The 21,512-nt window shown below is 42.4% G+C and overlaps 1 protein-coding gene across 2 annotated transcripts in view; it reads right to left on the bottom strand.

Moving 5' to 3' along the window:
• LOC139232516 (astrotactin-2) overlaps positions 1-21,512 on the bottom strand; it is a 1,052,969-nt gene that overhangs the window by 661,781 nt on the left and 369,676 nt on the right. The window lies entirely within an intron of this gene.

A 21,512-nucleotide genomic window follows, 5' to 3' on the forward strand; every position in this document is an offset into this window, starting at 1 on the left:
AATAGACAGAGACCAATGGGCAAAGCTATTACATAAATCCTTTACTTTTAGATATGAATGGAGATGGATGTAGCTGAGAATCCAGTTTAGTGATTGTCCGACATTCTACCCTACATAAACTAGAGATGATCCAAAACTTGGCTGCGCATCTCCTACATTGGCTCTCGGTTAAGCATCACCTCGATTTCAAAATTCTCATCCTTATTTTCAAATCCCTCCATGGCCTCGCCTCTCCCGATCTCTGTAATCTCCTCCAGCCCCACAACACCTCGAGATGTCTGCACTCCTCTAATTCTGCCCTTCTGAGAATCCCTGATTATAATCGCTCAACCATCGGTGGCCATGCCTTCTGTTGCCTCGGCCCCAAGTTCTGGAACTCCCTGCCTAAACCTCTCCACTGCTCTTTTCTCCTTCAAGACGCTCCTTAAAAATTTGCGGCTCGGTGTCAAATTTTTAGCGCATAATACTCCTGAGAAGCGCCTTGGGACGTTTCACGACATTAAAGGCGCTTTATAAATACAAGTTGTTGGTGTTGCTTAATAGTCGTGAATATTGAGGTTAATAATGCAGCAGAGCAAGGATTCACTTACCTAGAGACTTTGTTTTGAACAGTAAAATGAGAAATGAAGTAATCTTTTTACCGGGTTTAGAATGACAGAGAAGCATGATAGGAGTAGATACTTCTGTGATATGAATTGAATGACCTGTCGTCTTACCACCAAGAGCAATGGATCAAAACAAGAAATACAGATTAACAGCTCGACCTTGGACGTGCTTTGATCAGTATGTTTTCTTCCCTTTCAAATAATCTGTTAGAGAGAAAATAGGAAGAGGGAAGGTGATTGATCATTCAAGTGAGTGAAGTTGACCTTCTGATAGTTTATAGTGAATCCTGAAGTCTCCCAGTGATGCCACAGGGACATAGACAGATTAATGGAGTGGGCAAAACATTGGCTGATGGAGTTCAATGTAGGAAAGTGTGAGATCATCCACTTTGGATCTAAGAATGACAAATCTGAATATTTTCTAAACGGTGAGAGATTAGTAACTGTGGAGAATGTCCATGTACACATCACTAAAAACTAGTGCACATGTATAAAAAAGTAATCAAAAAGGGCTAATAGAATATTGGCCTTTATTTCAATGTGGCTGGAATGCAAATGGAAGGAAGTTAAATTTTAGTTGTACAGAGCCTTGGTCAAACCCCATCTGGAGTACTGTGTTCAGTGTTGGGCACCGCAGCTCAGGAAGTATATAATGGCCTTGTACCTGCACCTGCAGCACTGATTCACAAGAATGATACCAAAGTTTAAAAGGTTAAATTATGAGGACAAGCAAAATAAACTTGCTTTGTATTCCCTTAAGTTTAGAAGGTTGAGGTGTGATCTTGAGGTGTGGAGGTGCTTAAAAAGATAAAGGGATTCAATAGGGTAGTTATAGAGAAACTATTTCTTCCAAAGGGGTACAATCTTAAAAATTAGAGCCAGGTAATTTAGAAATTAAATCAGAACGTACTGGCTTACCCAAAGAGTAGTGGAAATGTGGAACTCTCTCCCCAAATGGCTGTGGATGTTAGGTCAATTGAAATTTTCAAGACTGAGGTCGATAGATTTTTGTTACTTAAGGGTATCAAGGGACATGGATCAAAGGCGGATAAATGGAGCTGATCTGACTGAGTGTCAGAAAAGCCTTATATGTTGAATGCACTACTCCAGTTCCTATGTTGCTATGATACCTTTTGTGTTATTACATGTCAGTCACTCTATCTGGCTAAGCAACCAAAGCCGTAATTGGTTATTCCACATTGTTAAATAAATTATGCCAGAATTCAATTCTGTCTTTTCAAGACATCATACTTCTTCACTGCATACTTTTCAGTCACAATCTCTATGTTATCAATGCTACTGTGATTATTGTTTGTCTGAATTTACCTCTCTTGCTCATCTGAGCTCCAAATACACCAGCCTGTTCTTCCCTGAATTTTCATTATGTTGAAATCAGGACTAGGTATGTCCTATTAAGATGGACTGCAAAAGTTTCTATAGATATGTAAAGAGAAAAAGGTTAGTAAAGACAAACGTAGGTCCCCTGCAGTCAGAATCAGGGGAAGTCATAATGGGGAACAAAGAAATGGCAGACCAATTGAACAAGTACTTTGGTTCGGTATTCACTAAGGAGGACACAAACAACCTTCCGGATATAAAAGGGGTCAGAGGGTCTAGTAAGAAGGAGGAACTGAAAGAAATCCTTATTAGTCGGGAAATTGTGTTGGGGAAATTGATGGGATTGAAGGCCGATAAATTCCCAGGGCCTGATGGACTGCATCCCAGAGTACTTAAGGAGGTGGCCTTGGAAATAGCGGATGCATTGACAGTCATTTTCCAACATTCTATAGACTCTGGATCAGTTCCTATGGAGTGGAGGGTAGCCAATGTAACCCCACTTTTTATAAAAGGCGGGAGAGAGAAAACAGGGAATTATAGACCGGTCAGCCTGACATCAGTAGTGGGTAAAATTATGGAATCAATTATTAAGGATGTCATAGCAGCGCATTTGGAAAGAGGTAACATGATAGGTCCAAGTCAGCATGGATTTGTGAAAGGGAAATCATGCTTGATAAATCTTCTGGAATTTTTTGAGGATGTTTCCAGTAGAGTGGACAAGGGAAAACCAGTTGATGTGGTATATTTGGACTTTCAGAAGGCTTTCGACAAGGTCCCACACAAGAGATTAATGTGCAAAGTTAAAGCTCATGGGATTGGCGGTAGTGTGCTGACATGGATTGAGAACTGGTTGTCAGACAGAAAGCAAAGAGTAGGAGTAAATGGGTACTTTTCAGAATGGCAGGCAGTGACTAGTGGGGTACCGCAAGGTTCTGTGCTGGAGCCCCAGCTGTTTACATTGTACATTAATGATTTAGACGAGGGGATTAAATGTAGTATCTCCAAATTTGCGGATGACACTAAGTTGGGTGGCAGTGTGAGCTGCGAGGAGGATGCTATGAAGCTGCAGAGTGACTTGGATAGGTTAGGTGAGTGGACAAATGCATGGCAGATGAAGTATAATGTGGATAAATATGAGGTTATCCACTTTGGTGGTAAAAACAGAGAGACAGACTATTATCTGAATGGTGACAGATTCGGAAAAGGGGAGGTAAACGAGATCTGGGTGTCATGGTACATCAGTCATTGAAGGTTGGCATGCAGATACAGCAGACGGTTAAGAAAGCAAATGGCATGTTGGCCTTCATAGCAAGGGGATTTGAGTACAGGGGCAGGGAGGTGTTACTACAGTTGTACAGGGCCTTGGTGAGGCCACACCTGGAGTATTGTATACAGTTTTGGTCTCCTAACTTGAGGAAGGACATTCTTGCTATTGAGGGAGTGCAGCGAACGTTCACCAGACTGATTCCTGAGATGGCGGGACTGACATATCAAGAACGACTGGATCAACTGGGCTTGTATTCACTGGAGTTCAGAAGAATGAGAGGAGATCTCATCGAAACGTTTAAAATTCTGACGGGTTTAGACAGGTTAGATACAGGAAGAATGTTCCCAATGTTGGGGAAGTCCAGAACCAGGGATCACAGTCTAAGGATAAGGGGTAAACCATTTAGGACCGAGATGAGGAGGAACTTCTTCACCCAGAGAGTGGTGAACCTGTGGAATTCTCTACCACAGAAAGTTGTTGAGGCCAATTCACTAAATATATTCAAAAAGGAGTTAGATATAGTCCTTACTACTAGGGGGATCAAGGGGTATGGCGAGAAAGCAGGAATGGGGTACTGAGGTTGCATGTTCCGCCATGAACTCATTGAATGGCGGTGCAGGCTCGAAGGGCTGAATGGCCTACTCCTGCACCTATTTTCTATGAAGCTATTGTAAGTCAGGCCCTCAAAACTAGGTTAGCTTGTTATACTGGCCATGCGCTTCCTATGCCCTCTGCGCTCCCAGGCCACACTTTGCTCCAATCCCTGCCACACTAAGAAATACCTGCAATGGTTACGACACCCCTAATGTGGGGATGAAAACTCCTCTGTACCATCCACTATTGTCAGTGCTTTCGTAATAGTGCGTGAAAAATTGATCTCTGTTGGTGGAGTGGAGGTAGTGAGGTACAGGGAGTAGTGTGGAGTTGGATGACCAGAGACAGACTGGAACATACAGATGGGAAAAAAATCACTGAGGTAAGTTGAAACAAGACAATGGAGAGATTTGTAAATGGGAATGAAGGAACAAATAAAAGAGCTTGATTTTTATAGCACCTCATCATATTATCAGAATCTTCCAAAGCACTTTATAACCACTGGAGTCACTGTTGTTAATTGGGAAAATTTGAGGATACCGGGGTCCCATAGGCAACAAATAATGAAAGACAAGATATGATGGAGCCTTGGTTTAATGTCTCATCCATAAGTTGGCAATTCCAACAATGGAGCACTCCTTCAATATTTCATTGAAGTGTCAGCCTAGAATATGTGCTCCAAGTCCATAGTGAGACTTGAACCCACAACCTTCTGACTCAAGAGGAGAGAATACCACCAACTGGGCTAACCTAACACAAAGGGGAATTAACCAATAATACATCATGTAACTAGGTCATGCTGATGATTAAAATATATGTCTTTCTTGAGAAACAAGAAACCTTAATGCCAATAGCTTCATCCTGAAGTGGATTGCACTGATAATAAAAAAAGTAGATAGTAAATAGCTGAATAGAAAAACACAACTTACATATCTGAAGTAGTAATAGTGCGTGAAAAATTGATCTCTGTTGGGTGGAGTGGAGGTAGTGAGGTACAGGGAGTAGTGTGGAATTGGATGACCAGTGACAGACTGGAACATACAGATGGGAAAAAAAAATCACTGAGGTAAGTTGAAACAAGACAATGGAGAGATTTGTAAATGGGAATGAAGGAATAAATAAAAGAGCTTGATTTTTATAGTACCTCATCACATTCTCAGAATCTTCCAAAGCACTTTAAAACCACTGGAGCCACTGTTGTTAATTGGGAAAATTTGAGGATATCAGGGTCCCATAGGCAACAAATAATGAAAGACAAGATATTGGAGATACAAAGGGAGTTAGATGTGGCCCTTACGGCTAAAGGGATCAAGGGGTATGGAGAGAAAGCAGGAATGGGGTACTGAAGTTGCATAATCAGCCATGATCATATTGAATGGTGGTGAAGGCTCAAAGGGCCGAATGGCCTACTCCTGCACTTATTTTTTATGTTTCTATGTCAAATGCTCGGAAATTTAATTTTGATTTTTCCTGAATTTAGAATTATCTCAACTTTGACTTGCTGTTGGTAATAATCCAACACTTCACAAAATGTTATGCTGAAAGTGAGCTGTTATGGCTGTTATCAATCACTTCTACAGAGACAGGACAAGGCTAATAGTGTCCTTTCAAGCCTCACTAACAAAAGAACATTACTTCCCCATATGGAGGATGTAATCGTTATGCCCTCCCAAGACTATAAAGTGGGTCTATGCAAGTGACCCTTCTAACTCAGTACTAGTGCAATACATGAGCAGCAAGTCCCCAGTGGAATTCATTCCAATAGATCACAACTTTTGATGCAACACCCATTATTTGTGACCCTTTCACAGCCAAAATCCTTTGAGTTTTGTCAATGTGCACATCTTTGGAAGCAGATTCTATCCAGGCATTTATGTAGATTTCTAATGATCAATAGTATGAAGCATGTGGGATTACAGAAATGTCTAGAATGCTTGTTAACTCACAGTGTTCCTACATTACAAAGTGACTACACTTCAAAACGTGCGTCATTGACTGTAAAGTGCTATGGGATGTCCGGTGGTTGTGAAAGGCGCTATATAAATGCAAGTTTTTCTTTTCATTTATTCCATGAGCAAACGATTTCAGTACAATGTTGTTGACATGCAGAAATACTAATCCAAAATAGCTGGAGATAACAAAATGCAAACTTCCCCCTTTTATCAGGAAATGTTATATGTTACTCCAAAAGAGAGCAATATATTGAAGAGCGGCATGGCAGTATATGTGTGTGTGGATGCGGTGGGGGCGGGGATGAAGCAGGCGGGGGGAGTAATTACTGCACATATGATCCCCACACTGGTACCACTATGGTATGTGTGTCTGTCCACCACCAATTTAACCTACACTTTCTGAGGGCATGCGATTTTCTTTCAGGATCTGACTGCTACTGGTACACTTTGATTTGATTAGATGTATTTAAAACTCCAGTAGCCGTCAAAATATTATTTCATGGTTATGCGGTTTTCGAAAACATTATTTAGTCAATCAAACCAGAAAGCTTGTGATTTTTATGAAAATATTAGTTGTTCTTTCAATGGAAAAATGTTCTTTCCACTAATTCATGTGGAAAAAGGAAACTCTACCTCGAAGTACATGCTCCCAGACGCACCCCACTCTTATTTACACTTTTTACTTGGGAACTTTAAACCAGTTTTACTACAGTTTCAATTTTGTATCAATAACAAAGCATTAACGTGGTTAAAAATGTTTAAAGGTTTTTTTCCAAGAAAAATGTCACTAAAGAAATATTCTATATTCTTTAATGTTTCCATTTAATAATGCTTACCATCACAAGTTTTGGGACAAGATTTGTTTTGATTATTATTAGAAAATTGAGAGCAAAAATTGAAAAAAGGTACAAGCTATAGGCTATTTGTTACAACAATTTGCTTTTATGCAGTACTCCTTACATAGAGAACAATCTTAAGAGTCCTTAAGAGGAAACAAAGATTAATTGGGTAGCGGGTGGGAAATGCGGCAGCACAGTCAAAAAAAGGGAGTTGGAAAGTAAGAGCACACAGGTGGTAAGGTGGGGGAAAATATTCGGAGTGAGTTGCAGAGGGTGGATCACTGAAGGATAGACCGCCACTGGTGAAGCGGATCATGAGACGTCGGCTGATGTTGCAAGAGTGACGGATCAGTGCAGGAGTGTAGAGCTTGTAGAAATTTCCGGAGGTAGGGTCAGGTGCAGCCATGCAAGGATATGCACCCTCTCATTGATTTAATGGGACACAGGAAGCCAGTTGAATGTGGCAAGAGCATGATGGAGGTGTGGGATACATGCAGGAGAGGATACGGACTGCAACAAAGTTTTGGCTTCAAGTTAACACTTGTAGTTTGGGTACCTCGAGTGAAATGTTATCCAAATTGTGCAAACCAAACTTTAACGGACTTTTGGACCAACCGGGCACTTCTTAAACATATTTTTTAATGCTGTCCTATCAGTGGGCTCATGGCTTAAGTTCTCATATTTGCTTCACTATTGTCCATTGAAAGGCTTAAAAATATTATTAATTAATATCTCTCCATCAAAGTAAGGCCGGGGGGGGGCATTATTTTCTAGTTACAAAATAAACTTCTAGTGAACAGTTTATACTACTTGACTATTCTAGGACCAGTGCACTGAAAAAAACAGATGTTTGACAATTCTAATTATCACTTGTTAAACTTGCAATGATTATGCTATTAATGCTGCTCTTTCAGTGAGAATGCCACTGCAGATCAACTATGTAGGGTGTGCGGGCAATGACATTCACCATCTATAAAACAAAAGAACAAAAAAGAAAAAATACAAAATAAAACTCTCTTCCTTAGTGTATTCAATTTTTTAAAAATCTTTGGGAACCCATTTTTAGACAATAATCTCATTGCAAGATTCAAGTCAAATTTGCTCGCCTGGTTTGTGAGAAAATTTGATTACAGCTTATCCTTCATCCCCAGGTATCTAGTATTATATAATACAGAAACTCCTTATACCTGTTTTTAAAAGAAAGTCTCGGACAGTAAAAGACCACGTGACTCACTGAGGATTGGTAATCTTGCAATGATTAGTATTTTAACTCACCAAACCCAGCATCCAGTAGTATCCCAAAAGACCTTAAATGTTGCTGCTTCCACTGAACTACCTTGACTGGCTAATCATTCAAACCATTGTGTAAATAAGCTCTTCTGTTCTATAATTATGTTTAAGATTATCTGGTAATCAGCACTGTGAAGGAGCAGGACAGAAATATATGACTTTAGGAAGTTAAACTTCAAAGGTCTGAGGGATGAATTGAAAGAGATGACGTGGGAGGCCCTGCTGAAGGACTTCACTGTTGAGCACAAGTGGAGCATTTTTAAAACTAATGTTGAATAACTAAATTTGTTCTAAAATAATGATTAGGTTATTTAATGCTATGAAAGTTAATAGATGTTTTGTGATCTCCATTAGAATACAAGGATTCTTTGAAAAAACCACATCTGATTTACTTCTTTTTATACAAGTTAAACCTTTATGTCTTATCCAGCGATCGCCCTGTAATCTGTAACCTATTATTCTAGTTTACTGGTCCAGACTGGGCTTTGACTGATATTTACTATTTTCAGATTGATACACTGAGATTCTATCAGGGCTGTGCAGCGTATAAATAATGATGAGTTGTATGCTATACCTCCCCTTCCTCTCACCCCCATTGGCAGTAGTTTGTGATGTCTGTAAAGCAAAGATTTGGAGGCTGTTGAATGTTATCATTCAAACGCAGAGAGTGCCTCAGCTCGGCCCTACAAAACTCTTCAGTCACCTTGAAATGACAGACCAAAAAAATAGTGAGCTGCCACAGCACTGGTCCCAAGGACCATCAGCAGGTCGGGGCCTTCAAAGGAGCATCGTGCGACCCGACCCGGCATTCGGCGCGGCAGCCTCGACCTGCAAGGACCATCAGCAGGTCGGGGCCTTCAAAAGAGCAGTTTGGAGCATACCACTTCAAGGCACAACACGTGCTAGAGAGTGATGGCTGTGAAGAGAGCGACTGGATTGGACGTCACCAAGGTCCACGTTACTGATTGGAGCGTGGGCAGGTACAGCAGCAGCTGCGAGGTTGGGGCGCAGGAGCGGCGAGTGATCATGGAGCAACGTGATCGGGGCCCCAGAGAGGCATGAGTTCGGGGCCCAGGAGAGGCGAGGGCCCAGGGGCAGCACGGGCCAGCCCACACTGCGATATGTGTGCGCACTAGGTCCGTGCAGCAGAGCTGGTCTCCAGTCATCTTGGTTAATCCTTGCCACTGACCAAGACCTAACTCTGTCAAGCCCATGTGGTGGCTGGTGTGCAATGGCCACCACACGTTAAAAAATTCTGCGCACGGGCATCTTCCACCCTTCAATATGTAGTTCGGCATCCGAAATATTAGGTACTTCATTGAAACATCTGTGAACTCATCCCTTTTTAGTGTGGAAGCAAGTTATCCTCGATACCAGGGACCGCCTATGATGATGGAGTCCCAGTGGGTTATAAATTGCCAACAACCTTTAGGTCAGATACAGTAAAGTTCTGTTTTGTGGCCATTCAATTATCAAAGTCAAATTGCCATCTTTACAAACATACAAAATTAACAGGCAGGAAAAGACTAGCTGGTCCATCAAGACTGCCCCACACACCATGATGGCTGGATTATCAGGACTAAACACTTCTCCCCCTCTCCCGCTTCCCTCCACTTCCCCCCGCAGCCATGTAATCTCCTGGGAGTGGCAAGAATGCAGAGAAAAAGTCCTGGGTGAATAAGGGAAAAAATACTCTGAAAAATTCCTCTCCGCGCCCCCCTCAGAGGATCAAAACCAGTCCAAGAGATCACATGGAGCAAGTGTTACATATAAAAACACTTGCCTTCTATACAATGCCATCTCTGCCCCAGTCATGAACTAGTCCTGCTCCTTCTTGAAGGCATACTAAGAGCCAGCACCCATTACACCAGCTGGCAATGTATTCCAGAGGCTCACTACTCTCAGTGAAAAGAACTGCCTAAAATCCCGTCTGTTCCTACTCTTACATAGTTTAAACTTATATCCTCTGGTCCTCCCCAATCTATTAAACTGAAATAATAAATTAATAGGCACACTTTAATATTTTAAAGACCTCTAGCAGATGACCTCTAAGTCTGCACTGTTCTAAATTAAACAGAAGCCATTCAGTTTCTGACAAGTCGAAACATTCCCATGCTCCAACACAAAAGCAAGTTGGAAGCACATTCTCAATGGCCAGGGAAACATTGGAGGTAGATACTGTCCAGCAATTCAAGAGAGAACTGAATAGATTATTGAGAGAGAAAGTGACTGAAGGGTGTGAGAGATAGAGGGGACAAAATTGCCCTGCACCCTGATTGGAGGCGGAAAGCTGCTGGGGCTGGGACTTCTCGGGGCGATGCTGGGGCGAGTAGCGCAGTGCATGTAGTGCAGATGCTCCACGTAGTGCTGACGCGCTTCAACACCCCTACCCTTTGCTTAAAGGGGAGGGCCGATGCGCACTCTGCACGCCCTCTGATGGCTTCCACTAGACCACCAGGGCAGCGTGATGCTGGGCCTGTAGCCCAGCCCCCAAAATGGAGTGCTGGGCTGCACGACGGCGGCCCGGATCATGCAAAAAAAAACGGTTGGTGAGCTGACCCGATAGTCGGTAAAAAAAAAATCGAAGATGGCGGCGTGGGGCGCTGGCGACCTCCCCTTTAACTTCCGCCTTGCGAGCCACAGATCATTTTCCCCACGAGGTGGTAAGGGTTTGGCGCATGGCGCTAATGTCATCGCCGGTTGTGCGGCGGCCCCGGGTGCTACCCATGGGGCAATTCCCCAAACTCCCGGGCAATTTCCCAGGAGCCGCTAGTGCCCCCGCTGGCTAAAAACTAATGGGCCTCTGAAAAAGGGGGAATTTCGCCAACCCCCACCCCCTGCCCGAGCTTTCTTTAGAACTGGCCAGTTGGAGTGCAATGCGTTAGTTCAGTCCTGATCATTCCTGTGACATTTTGTGTATTGACAAGCTGTGTGAAATGGTGCTAGGTTACAATTTTACAATTAGAATACAGTTTGGGGCTGTGACAAACAGAACTCTACAGCTCATTGCAATGTGAAATGGCATTTTTCCCATCTCGATTTGGGCTCCTGGTGCAAAATTTAATACAGGCAGACCTGGGGTTAGTCAATTTCCAGTGGACAAGGCGACTCTTCAAATGGCCATGGGGTAAATTTTTAGCTTACCAGTCAGACAAAACAACAGGCATTATGGTCAGACACCCTCAATAAAACCCACCTGATTGTCTCTTCCATTGTCACTTCCATTGAAGTTAATGGAATAATGAAAAACGGGCAGTTTGTATAACGGGCAGTCGATTCACAACACCAACTTTATCCCTGGGCGGCAAGTTGAAGGTCTACCTCCATATTCCCTTCTAGATTCTCAGAGCACGATGCAAGATTCAATTAAATTCTCTGAGAATTTCAGCAAGTATCTTCTCGTGATCCACATTTACTGCTTGGGTTACGGAGCCCAAGACTCAGACTGATGACTGAGAGGGGGAAAAAGTTATTAATGCAAGGGATTGGGGGGAATGCAAAATAGAAGCAAAAAATAAGACCTCACGAATTGAAAAGATTGTCAGGAGGGAGAAAAGAAATACAAAAACTAAAGGAGGAAAGCAGATTCAGAAAAGAATAAAGAAAGAGCAACATGGTAAAGCTGGGAGATAAAGAAGACAAGGGGCAAAAATGTAACCCCGCTCACTCCTATGCGATTCAAGAATGTATCCTGAATACAGATGAGTGATAACTTGACAAAAGGCATGGAAGCAGTACCAATAAACATCAGGAATATGGAGTGGGAGCACTCTACACAGCTCAACATTCCAGCTATAATCTATCTAGGAATAATCTACTCTTTGATGGACGCGACCCGACATATTTAAAACTCAACGTTCTGCATAAATAGTCCCCGACCTCCAAAGGTAATCAAGTAAAATTCCAGAATATCTAGCAAGCATACATCTCCATCATGCAAGTCTGGCTAGCTGCCCAGCACTTCCCCACCCAAACCCCCTACCCTGGAACCTTATTTTTGGCTTTCTCCATTTTCAAGTTTACTCTTTCCTTTATGCCATTTATTTTTTGAAGGGAAGCCTTTTTGTCTTTCCTTTTTTGTTGCCTTTCTTTACGACAGCTGAAACAGGAAAAACAGCTAAGCTGTTTGCAGTCCTCTCCTGATGCTAGTCTGTCATGGATTGTTGAGATCAGTAACTCAGTCTAGGGCAAACTTGCCTCCTGACACTTTATCCCAACTGCTCTAACTTCTCTTTCATATACTGTTTTTAAACTTATCTGCACTTCTGGTTACCGTTTTCAAAATAATGTTATGGGTTTTTATGCATTCTTATGAATCCCTTTATTAAACTAATTATTTTTCACAAAATATCTGTGCCTCAACCACAAAGCCTCACAAGTCTTGGATTTTTGACAAATAGCAGACCTTTCCATCACTGCATCCTGTAAAGTTAGAGATTATCTGAATTCAGAATCACTTGTGTGGTCTTAAATGCATTTGGTAACTTTATAACCTAGTACAATGTCTGTACTGTTATATGACCTCAAGTCACATGAAGTTATGACCCTTATTTCTCTTGTCAATAATTTTACCACAAAATGTTACCCACCCCCTAGTCATTTGTTGCGAGCAACCCGCTATTGCAATCTGTTGAGGCACTGGAATACTTGACACAGTGCAAGAGTGTCAGTGGACAGAAGGGAAGATTTCTTCAATATTTTGGAAAGCGTTAAAAGTTACCAGCCACCTCTCCTATAATACAATACATTTTGATTGCTTTTGATCCTTTCTTGGCGATTCGATATGTTTCAATCTGTCTCCCCGCTTTTTGTCTATTAACGCATCCCTCCCTCTCACTCATTCTTTGTTTTCATGCCATACACTCTCCTGTTTTGGGGCCTCTCTTGATCTGCACTCTGTTTCCTTTGACCTTTCTCCCTCTGTTTCCAGCAATAACAACAAAGAAACATTCCTGTGATCTGAATGCACATTCTTATGTCGGCCACACCAACTGTTTTTATTTTCTTCTACATGGGCCTCCCCGCTGCCCCAAAAACTTGCAACAGGCTACTGAGCATTCCATGCAATCTTGTGAATAAAAGGGTTCAAATGCTAAGTGTAATGCCCCCTTCCCAGTGCTGCAGGATTAAAGAGAGGACAGGGCAATGAAATGTGGAAGCATAGGGCAGATTTAGTAGTATCAATAATATCTCATAATTTATGTGGAGGAGCCATTAAAAAAAGCTGAAAAAAGAAAGCAAATTTGAACTGGGAAGTAGTGTCGCAAAAATGGTGGCGTCATTTTATACAACTACACAAAGAAAATGGCTCTGGCTACTCCCACCATTTAAATGCTGCACCATTGTTGTGCTGACTAACTCAATAATACAAATCACTAACTGGAGGTTTTACATTTGACAGCGTGTTTTCTTCTTGTACAAAACACATTTGAAATGCATCTAAATAACAACCTGGCTACCCTGCTGAGGACATGTGGCATTTAGAGAGATCACAAATTCAGTTAGGTAACTCTCCAATTCACATGAGGTTGTTGACTAATAATTTTGATGCATCTTAAAAATGAATTTCTGACAGCTCTAAATATCAAATGTGCTCGGCAGGTCTTATTTAGATCTGCCTTGAGATAGCCACTTAAAATAGCTAGGTTGTCAACTAGAGACATCCCAAACGTATTCACAGACATTTTGAAATCAATTAGAGAGATTTCCAAACAACACATTTACGTACAAGGTCACAAAGTAGTCAATAAGCAATGGCTCAATATGAATTTGACAACTCGCTTGAATTTTGTTATTAAGAAATTTCTTAAAATAAATGAGAGCACTTGGAAATCTCAATAATTTTTTTGACTGGTTTAATCTCATTTGAAGAGACATCTCGGTGTTTCAATGTGATGTACATAATTCCATCTCTCATTTAGAAGCAAATTTTTATAAATAATAAAAGAATTACACAACACTTGTACTTGGATGAAAGGTATTTCAAACTCAAGTAAATAACACCAAAACATGTTTTTGTCTGAAAGGCATCTATCAATGTTTGAAAATATTTTTGAATGCCAAATTAAAGGGGCACCATCACCACACTGGATATGCCAGCTCAGTTCCTGTATCAGACTGAGGGAAAACTGAAATTCAGGATCGCCCAGATAGGTCGTTGGAGTTAGCTTGCAACTTCAATTCCCACAGCATCAACAATCGGCAAGTATTTTCTGTGGAACTTTGTATGAAATTTATAAAAAAAACTCTTGCAATAATGTACTCATTTCGATAATCACAACATGATGAATTCCACTATGCCCAATTGGCCATTTTGCAAAACATTTTATAGATGAGCCCTTTTTTCTGCTGAAGTTTCCTCAACTCCCTTTTTGCTAGTTTTAAACTACAATTGGGTTACTTAAGAAATAGGAGCAGAAGTAAGCCATTTGCCCCCTCGAGCCTACTCCGCCATTCAATAAGATCGTGGCTGATCTGATCCTGGCCTCAACTCCACTTCTCTGCCACTCCCCATAACCCTTAACTCCCTTATCTTTCAAAAATCCGTCTATCGCCACCTTAAATACATTCAATGACTCAGCCTCCACAGCTCTCTGAGGTAGAGAATTCCAAAGATTCACGACCCTCTGAGAGAAGAAATTTCTCCTCATTTCCGCTTTAAATGGGCGACCATTATTCTGAAACTATGCCCCCGAGTTCTAGATTCCCCCACGAGGGAAAATATCCTCTCTGCATCCACCATGTCAAGCCCCCTCAGAATCTTATACATTTCAAGAAGATCACCTCTAAGTCTTCTAAACTCCAATAAGTATAGGCCCAACCTGATCAACCTGCTCGATTGCAGCCGCAGAAACGCCTATCTATTCCCCTTACAATAGAATCTCCTAACACTATAGCTCGCCCACTCTTTTTCCTGCACTCCAGTGCAGCAGAGCCACCCATGGTGACCATAATATGATAGAATACTTCATTAAGATGGAGAGTGACACAGTTAATTCAGAGACTAGGGTCCTGAACTTAAAGAAAGGTAACTTCGATGGTATGAGGCGTGAATTGGCTAGGATAGACTGGCGAATGATACTTAAAGAGTTGACGGTGGATAGGCAACGGCAGACATTTAAAGATCACATGGATGAACTTCAACAATTATACATCCCTGACTGGCCTAAAAATAAAATGGAAGGTGGCTCAACCGTGGCTAACAAAGGAAATTAGGGATAGTGTTAAATCCAAGGAAGGGGCATATAAATTGGGCAGAAAAATCAGCAAACTTGAGGACTGGGAGAATTCTGCAGCGGAGGACAAAGAGTTTAATTAGGAGGGGGAAAATAGAGTATGAGAGTAAGCTTGCAGGGAACATAAAAACTGACTGCAAAAGCTTCTATAGATATGTGAAGAGAAAAAGATTAGTGAAGACAAATGTAGGTCCCTTGCAGTCAGAATCAGGTGAATTTATAATGGTGAGCAAGAAATGGCAGACCAATAGAACAAATACTTTGGTTCTGTCTTCACTAAGGAAGACATAAATAACCTTCCGGAAATACTAGGCGACTGAGGGTCTAGCAAGAAGGAGGAACTGAAGGAAATCCTTATTAGTCAGGAAATTGTGTTGGGGAAATTGATGGGATTGAAGGCCGATAAATCCCCAGGGCCTGATAGTCTGCATGCCAGAGTACTTAAGGAAGTGGCCGTAGAAATAGTGGATGCATTGATGGTCATTTTCCAACATTCTATAGACTCTGGATTAGTTGCTATAGACTGGAGGGCAGTTAATGTAACCCCACTTTTTAAAAAAGGAGGGAGAGAGAAAACAGGGAATTATAGACCAGTTAGCCTGACATCGGTAGTGGGGAAAATGTTAGAATCAATTATTAAAGATGTAATAGCAGCGCATTTGGAAAGCAGTGACAGGATCGGTCCAAGTCAGCATGGATTTATGAAAGGAAAATCATGCTTGACAAATCTTCTAGAATTTTTTGAGGATGTAACTAGTAGAGTGGACAAGGGAGAACCAGTGGATGTGGTATATTTGGACTTTCAAAAGGCTTTTGACAAGGTCCCACACAAGAGATTAGTGTGCAAAATTAAAGCACATAGTATTGGGGTTAATGTATTGACATGGATAGAGAACTGGTTGGCAGACAGGAAGCAAAGAGTAGGAATAAACGGGTCCTTTTCAGAATGGCAGGCAGTGACCAATGGGGTACCGCAAGGTTCAGTGCTGGGACCCCAGCTATTTACAATATACATTAATGATTTAGACGAAGGAATTGAATGTAATATCTCCAAGTTTGCAGATGACACTAAGCTGGGTGGCAGTGTGAGCTGTGAGGAGGATGCTAAGAGGCTGTAGGGTGACTTGGACAGGTTAGGTGAGTGGGCAAATGCATGGCAGATTCAGTATAATGTGGATAAATGTGAGGTTATCCACTTTGGTGGCAAAAACAGGAAGGCAGAATATTATCTGAATGGTGACAGATTAGGAAAAGGGGAGGTGCAATGAGATCTGGGTGTCATGATACATCAGATATTGAAAGTTGGCTTGCAGGTACAGCAGGCGGTGAAGAAAGCAAATGGCATGTTAGCCTTCACAGCAAGAGGATTTGAGTATAGGATCAGGGAGGTCTTACTGCAGTTGTCCAGGGCCTGGGTAAGGCCACACCTTGAATATTGTGTACAGTTTTGGTCTCCTAATCTGAGGAAGGACATTCTTGCTATTGAGGGAGTGCAGCAAAGGTTCACCAGACTGATTCCTGGGATGGCAGAACTGATATTTGAAGACTGACTGGATCAACTAGGCTTATATTCACTGGAATTTAGAAGAATCAGAGTGGATCTCATAGAAACATATAACATTCTGACAGGATTGGACAGGTTAGATGCAGGAAGAATGTTCCCGATATTGGGGAAGTCCAGAACCAGGGGTCACAGTCTAAGGATAAGGGGTAAGCCATTTAGGACCGAGATGAGGAGAAATTTCTTCACTCATAGAATTGTGAAGCTGTGGAATTCTCTACCACAGAAAGTTGTTGAGGCCAGTTCATTAGATATATTCAAAAGAGAGTTAGATGTGGCCCTTACGGCTAAATGGATCAAGGGGTATGGAGAGAAAGCAGGAACGGGGTACTGAAGTTGCATGATCAGCCATGTTCATATTGAGTGGTGGTGCAGGCTCGAAGGGCCGAATGGCCTGCTCCGGCACCTATTTTCTATGTTTCTATGTTTCAACCTTTCTTCATTTGATAACCCCTTCATCTCAGGAATCAACCTCGTGAACCTTCTCTGAACTGCCTCCAGTGCAACTATATCCTTCCTTAAATTAGTACTCCAGGTGTGGTCTTACCAATGCCCTGTACAGTTGTAGCAGGACTTCCCTACTTTTATACTCTATCCCCCTTGCAATAAAGGCCAACATTCCATTTGCCTTCCCAATTACTTGCTGTACCTGCATGCTAATTTTTTGTATTTTATGTACAAGGACACTCAGATCCATCCATCTGTACCACCACATTTTGTAATCTCTCCATATTTAAATAATAATTTTCGTTTTTATTTTTACCACCAGATTGGATAATCACATATTTTCCCACATTATACTCGTTATCTGCCAAATTTTTTGCGCATGCACTTACCCAATCTATATCCCTTTGTTGATTCTTTGTATCCTCCTCATAACTTGCTTTCCCACCTATCAGCAAATTTGGCTACATTAGACTTGGTCTCTTCATCCAAGTCATTAATATAAATTGTAAATGGTTGAGGCCCCAACACTGATCCCTGTGGCATCCCACTAGTTACCCCGACTCTCTGCTTTCTGTTAGTTAGCCAATCCTCTATCCATGCTAATATATTACCCCCAATCCCGTGAGCTCTTATCTTGTGCAGTAACCTTTTAATGTGGCACCTTATCGAATGCTTTCTGGAAATCCAAATACATGACATCTACTGGTTTTCCTTTATCCACCCTGCTCGTTACTTCCTCAAAGAACTCCAGCAAATATGTCAAACATGATTTCCCTTTCATAAAACCATGCTGACTCTGCTTGACTGCATTATGATTTTCTAAATGTCCTGCTACTGCTTCCTTAATGATGGACTCCAGCATTTTCCTGACAGATGTTCGGCTAACTGGTCTGTAGTTTCCTGCATTTTGTCTCCCACCTTTCTTAAATAGGAGTGTTACATTTGCAGTTTTCCAGTCCGCTGGGACCTCTCCAGAATCCAGGGAATTTTGGTCGATTACAACCGATGCATCCACTATCACTGCAACCATATCTCAGTATTTGAACCGTCGAAAAAGTAACGACGAGGTCAATGTCAATTACAATGTGCATCTGAATACCAGCTTTCAACATCCCAATAATTGCAACAGGTTACCAGCACCCAACAAAATTATGAAGAGAAGCAGCAGACAGGAACATTATCAAAACATGTTGCTACATTCAGATAATTTATCAAACATCCTCAGAATATTTACTATTTAATTTCAAAATGTAGCCGGAAGGCGTCAAGCTGGCAAGGAGCGCTTGCAGCAGTGACAGGAGTTCTAGAGGCTATTTTAAAGTTATTTCCGTTAGTTAAACTTCAAGAAAAAAATTTTCCAGTAGGGGAAAATTAAGTGAGGAATACTCGAAATGAAAGTCCTGCTTACAAATAATGAGTAACTTAATGACTGGTAATGGCGAAGTGCAAACAGCTGCTTGAACGGCTCAGAATAGTCGGTGGGCTTAACACGGTTTTAGTGGCGCCTCTGTAATTGATGCCTATGGTGATGGCAAATGGTGAGCATCATTTGCCAGATATAGACAGCAGTTTATGATAAGCAGGGATGGTGTAAATGGTGTGGACCAATATTCCCATTAACCTGTGCGGTCATGCAGCAGTCTGGAGGTCCCACGCAGGCTTTTGAATGGAAAAAACATATATGCGCGGAAATTTGAAATGGCCATGCATCCAAATAAAAAAAAGGGAACATGGTAATATTGTTACAATATTGTTACATAATTGCAATTTAGCACATGACCACGTACACTAAACTGCCCCCATTCTTAGGCCGACATTTGTTCCAAGAATAAGACTCATTGGGGCCGAAATTAATCAACTCACTACCCACTGCCGCCGACATTCCTCAGGAAAATCCGCTCTGCGCCACTTTCAAGGTGGCCTGGAGCGGGCGGGCAGGGAGAGCCGCCGGGAACGCCTGTTGGCGTCAGCGGACGGCCGAGTGGCGCAACTGATCTCCCGCCCGCCGAGCTCCCATATTGATGTGGGCAGGAGTCGGCGTCAGAACAGGGGTGGACCCCTGGCTGGAGGCTAGTCTGTCCCCGACGGTAAGAATGAAGATCCTGAAAAAAAGGTCAGTAAATATTTTATATATTTTTTTCCACAGCGACTTACCTGGCTGGGGTCACCTGAAGGTCTTCCGATAGTTTTAAAAAATTTTTACTGATGATTTTTTTCCCCAGCTGTTCAACCCTCCATGGGCCCGACTCTATCCTTGACGGCACTTGGGCAGCAAGTGCCTCTGCCGCCGAGATTGAGACCTCCCGCCCGCTGCCCCCCAGATTGGTGGCGTACGTCGTCCATTTGTTGCCTGCCGACCTTCGAGGGACCTCGGCGAAGAATATCCCGCCCAAAGTGGCATCTGGTACCTCGGCGGCCATCGGCAGCACTTTGGGCGGCACTTGGGCAGGCGGAGGCCTTGATCAAAATCGGCCTCTTGCTTACTGTTGGTTTCTGTAAATATGGTTTAACTTTTTCACCCTCTATCAAACCTCTCAAGACCCACAAACTTGTAGTTTACACTTATCTGCACTTTCAACTGCTTCTGTTTCATTAAAACTGCAAGACAGATTTGATAGTGGGGTTGCTAATGCTAATGCTTATTTCAAAGTCCATTTCCACCCTTTTGTATGTGTGTGTGTTATGGTTTGGAATTCTGTGGCCACTTTATTTCACGAGAAGACCCAGATATGTGCTGTCTTAAATGCATTTTAAGCAGAAATTTGCCTAAAAGCGATTAGCTGTTCCAGACAGTCCCATTCGGAGTTATCAATCAGTGGCAGTCAAGGGGGTGTTTTAAATGTGGGATGGGCCGCTGTTTTGAAGCGTTTCCAAACAATGGCCCATTCATGAGCAAAATCTGGTCATTCAGGAGACATCTTATATCTTGGGGTTGTAAATTTCTTTGATCTCTGCTAAGCTTTTTATAAAGACAACACAGAAACCAGAATTCAGACAAGGCAGTGGAAAGGACGCAGGGGAGAAGCCACATCTGCCTTGGTTTTTAGAACAGCGAGCAGAGAGCGCGGCTTTCCTTCATACATTAAGGTAAGATTCCCCATAGTGGGCTCGTGGAAACCATGTTCATTATTTTTTCTGTAACAATATGCAAACAGAAATTGTAGCATACAGACTGGGGCTCTTTTCTCCAGAAAGACTAAGGCATGACCTAATACCAGTCATTAAAATTATGGACAGCTTTCACAGGTTGTGTGTAAAGACGATGTTTCCATTTATGAGGAAGACCAAAACAAGAAGTCATAAATATAAGATAGTCACTTATCAATCGGATAAAGATTGAGGGGATACTGTTTTACACAGAGAGTGGTGCAAATGTGGAACTTGCTATCACATGGAGTGGTTGAGTTGAACAGCATAGATGCATTTAAGTGGAAGCTAGATAAACACATGAAGGAGAAAGGAATAGAAGGATATGTTGCTAGAGTGAGATGAGGAAGAGTGGAAATAGGCACATGTGGAGCATAAATACCGGCATTGACCAGATGGGCCGGATGGCCTGATTCTGAGCTGTAAATTCTATGTAAGTCTATGTAATACCAATTCATTTTCATTATATTCAGTGTTCTGTATTGAGTAGAGGTCCATTTTCACCAGCTGGGTGGGAATCTGATAGAACAGATCACGCCCTTTTCTGAACTTACTTGATTTTTATCTTTCATGATTTCAGGTGGGCTCACTAACAGGCGGGCTCGCTAACAGGCAGAGTCACTAACAGGCAGAGTCACTAACAGGCAGAGTCACTAACAGGCAGAGTCACTAACAGGCGGAGTCACCATCAGGCGGAGTCACTAACAGGCGGAGTCACTAACAGGCGGAGCCTCTATCAGGCAGAGTCCCTGACAGGCGTAATCACTAACAGATGGGCTTGCTAACAGGCGGAGACTCTAACAGGCAGAGTCACGAACAGGCAGAGTCACGAACAGGCAGGGTCACTAACAGGCAGAGTCACTAACAGGCAGAGTCACTAACAGGCAGAGTCACTAACAGGCGGAGTCTCTAACAGGCGGAGTCACTAACAGGCGGAGTCACTAACAGGCGGAGTCTCTAACAGGCGGAGACTCTAACAGGCGGAGTCTCCAACTCTAACAGGCGGAGTCACTAACAGGCGGAGACTCGAACAGGCGGAGTCTCCAACAGGCGGAGTCACTAACAGGCGGAGTCTCTAACAGGCGGAGTCTCGGAGTCTCCAACTCTAACAGGCAGAGTCACTAACAGGCGGAGACTCGAACAGGCGGAGTCTCTAACTTGTCAGATCACAAAGGCCCTTTATTGCTACACTCATGGTCCTGCTACCGCTGCTGTTTGCGGGACCTTGCTGTGCATA

This window comes from Pristiophorus japonicus, chromosome 20 (assembly GCF_044704955.1).
Source record: "Pristiophorus japonicus isolate sPriJap1 chromosome 20, sPriJap1.hap1, whole genome shotgun sequence".
NCBI lineage: Eukaryota > Metazoa > Chordata > Chondrichthyes > Pristiophoridae > Pristiophorus > Pristiophorus japonicus.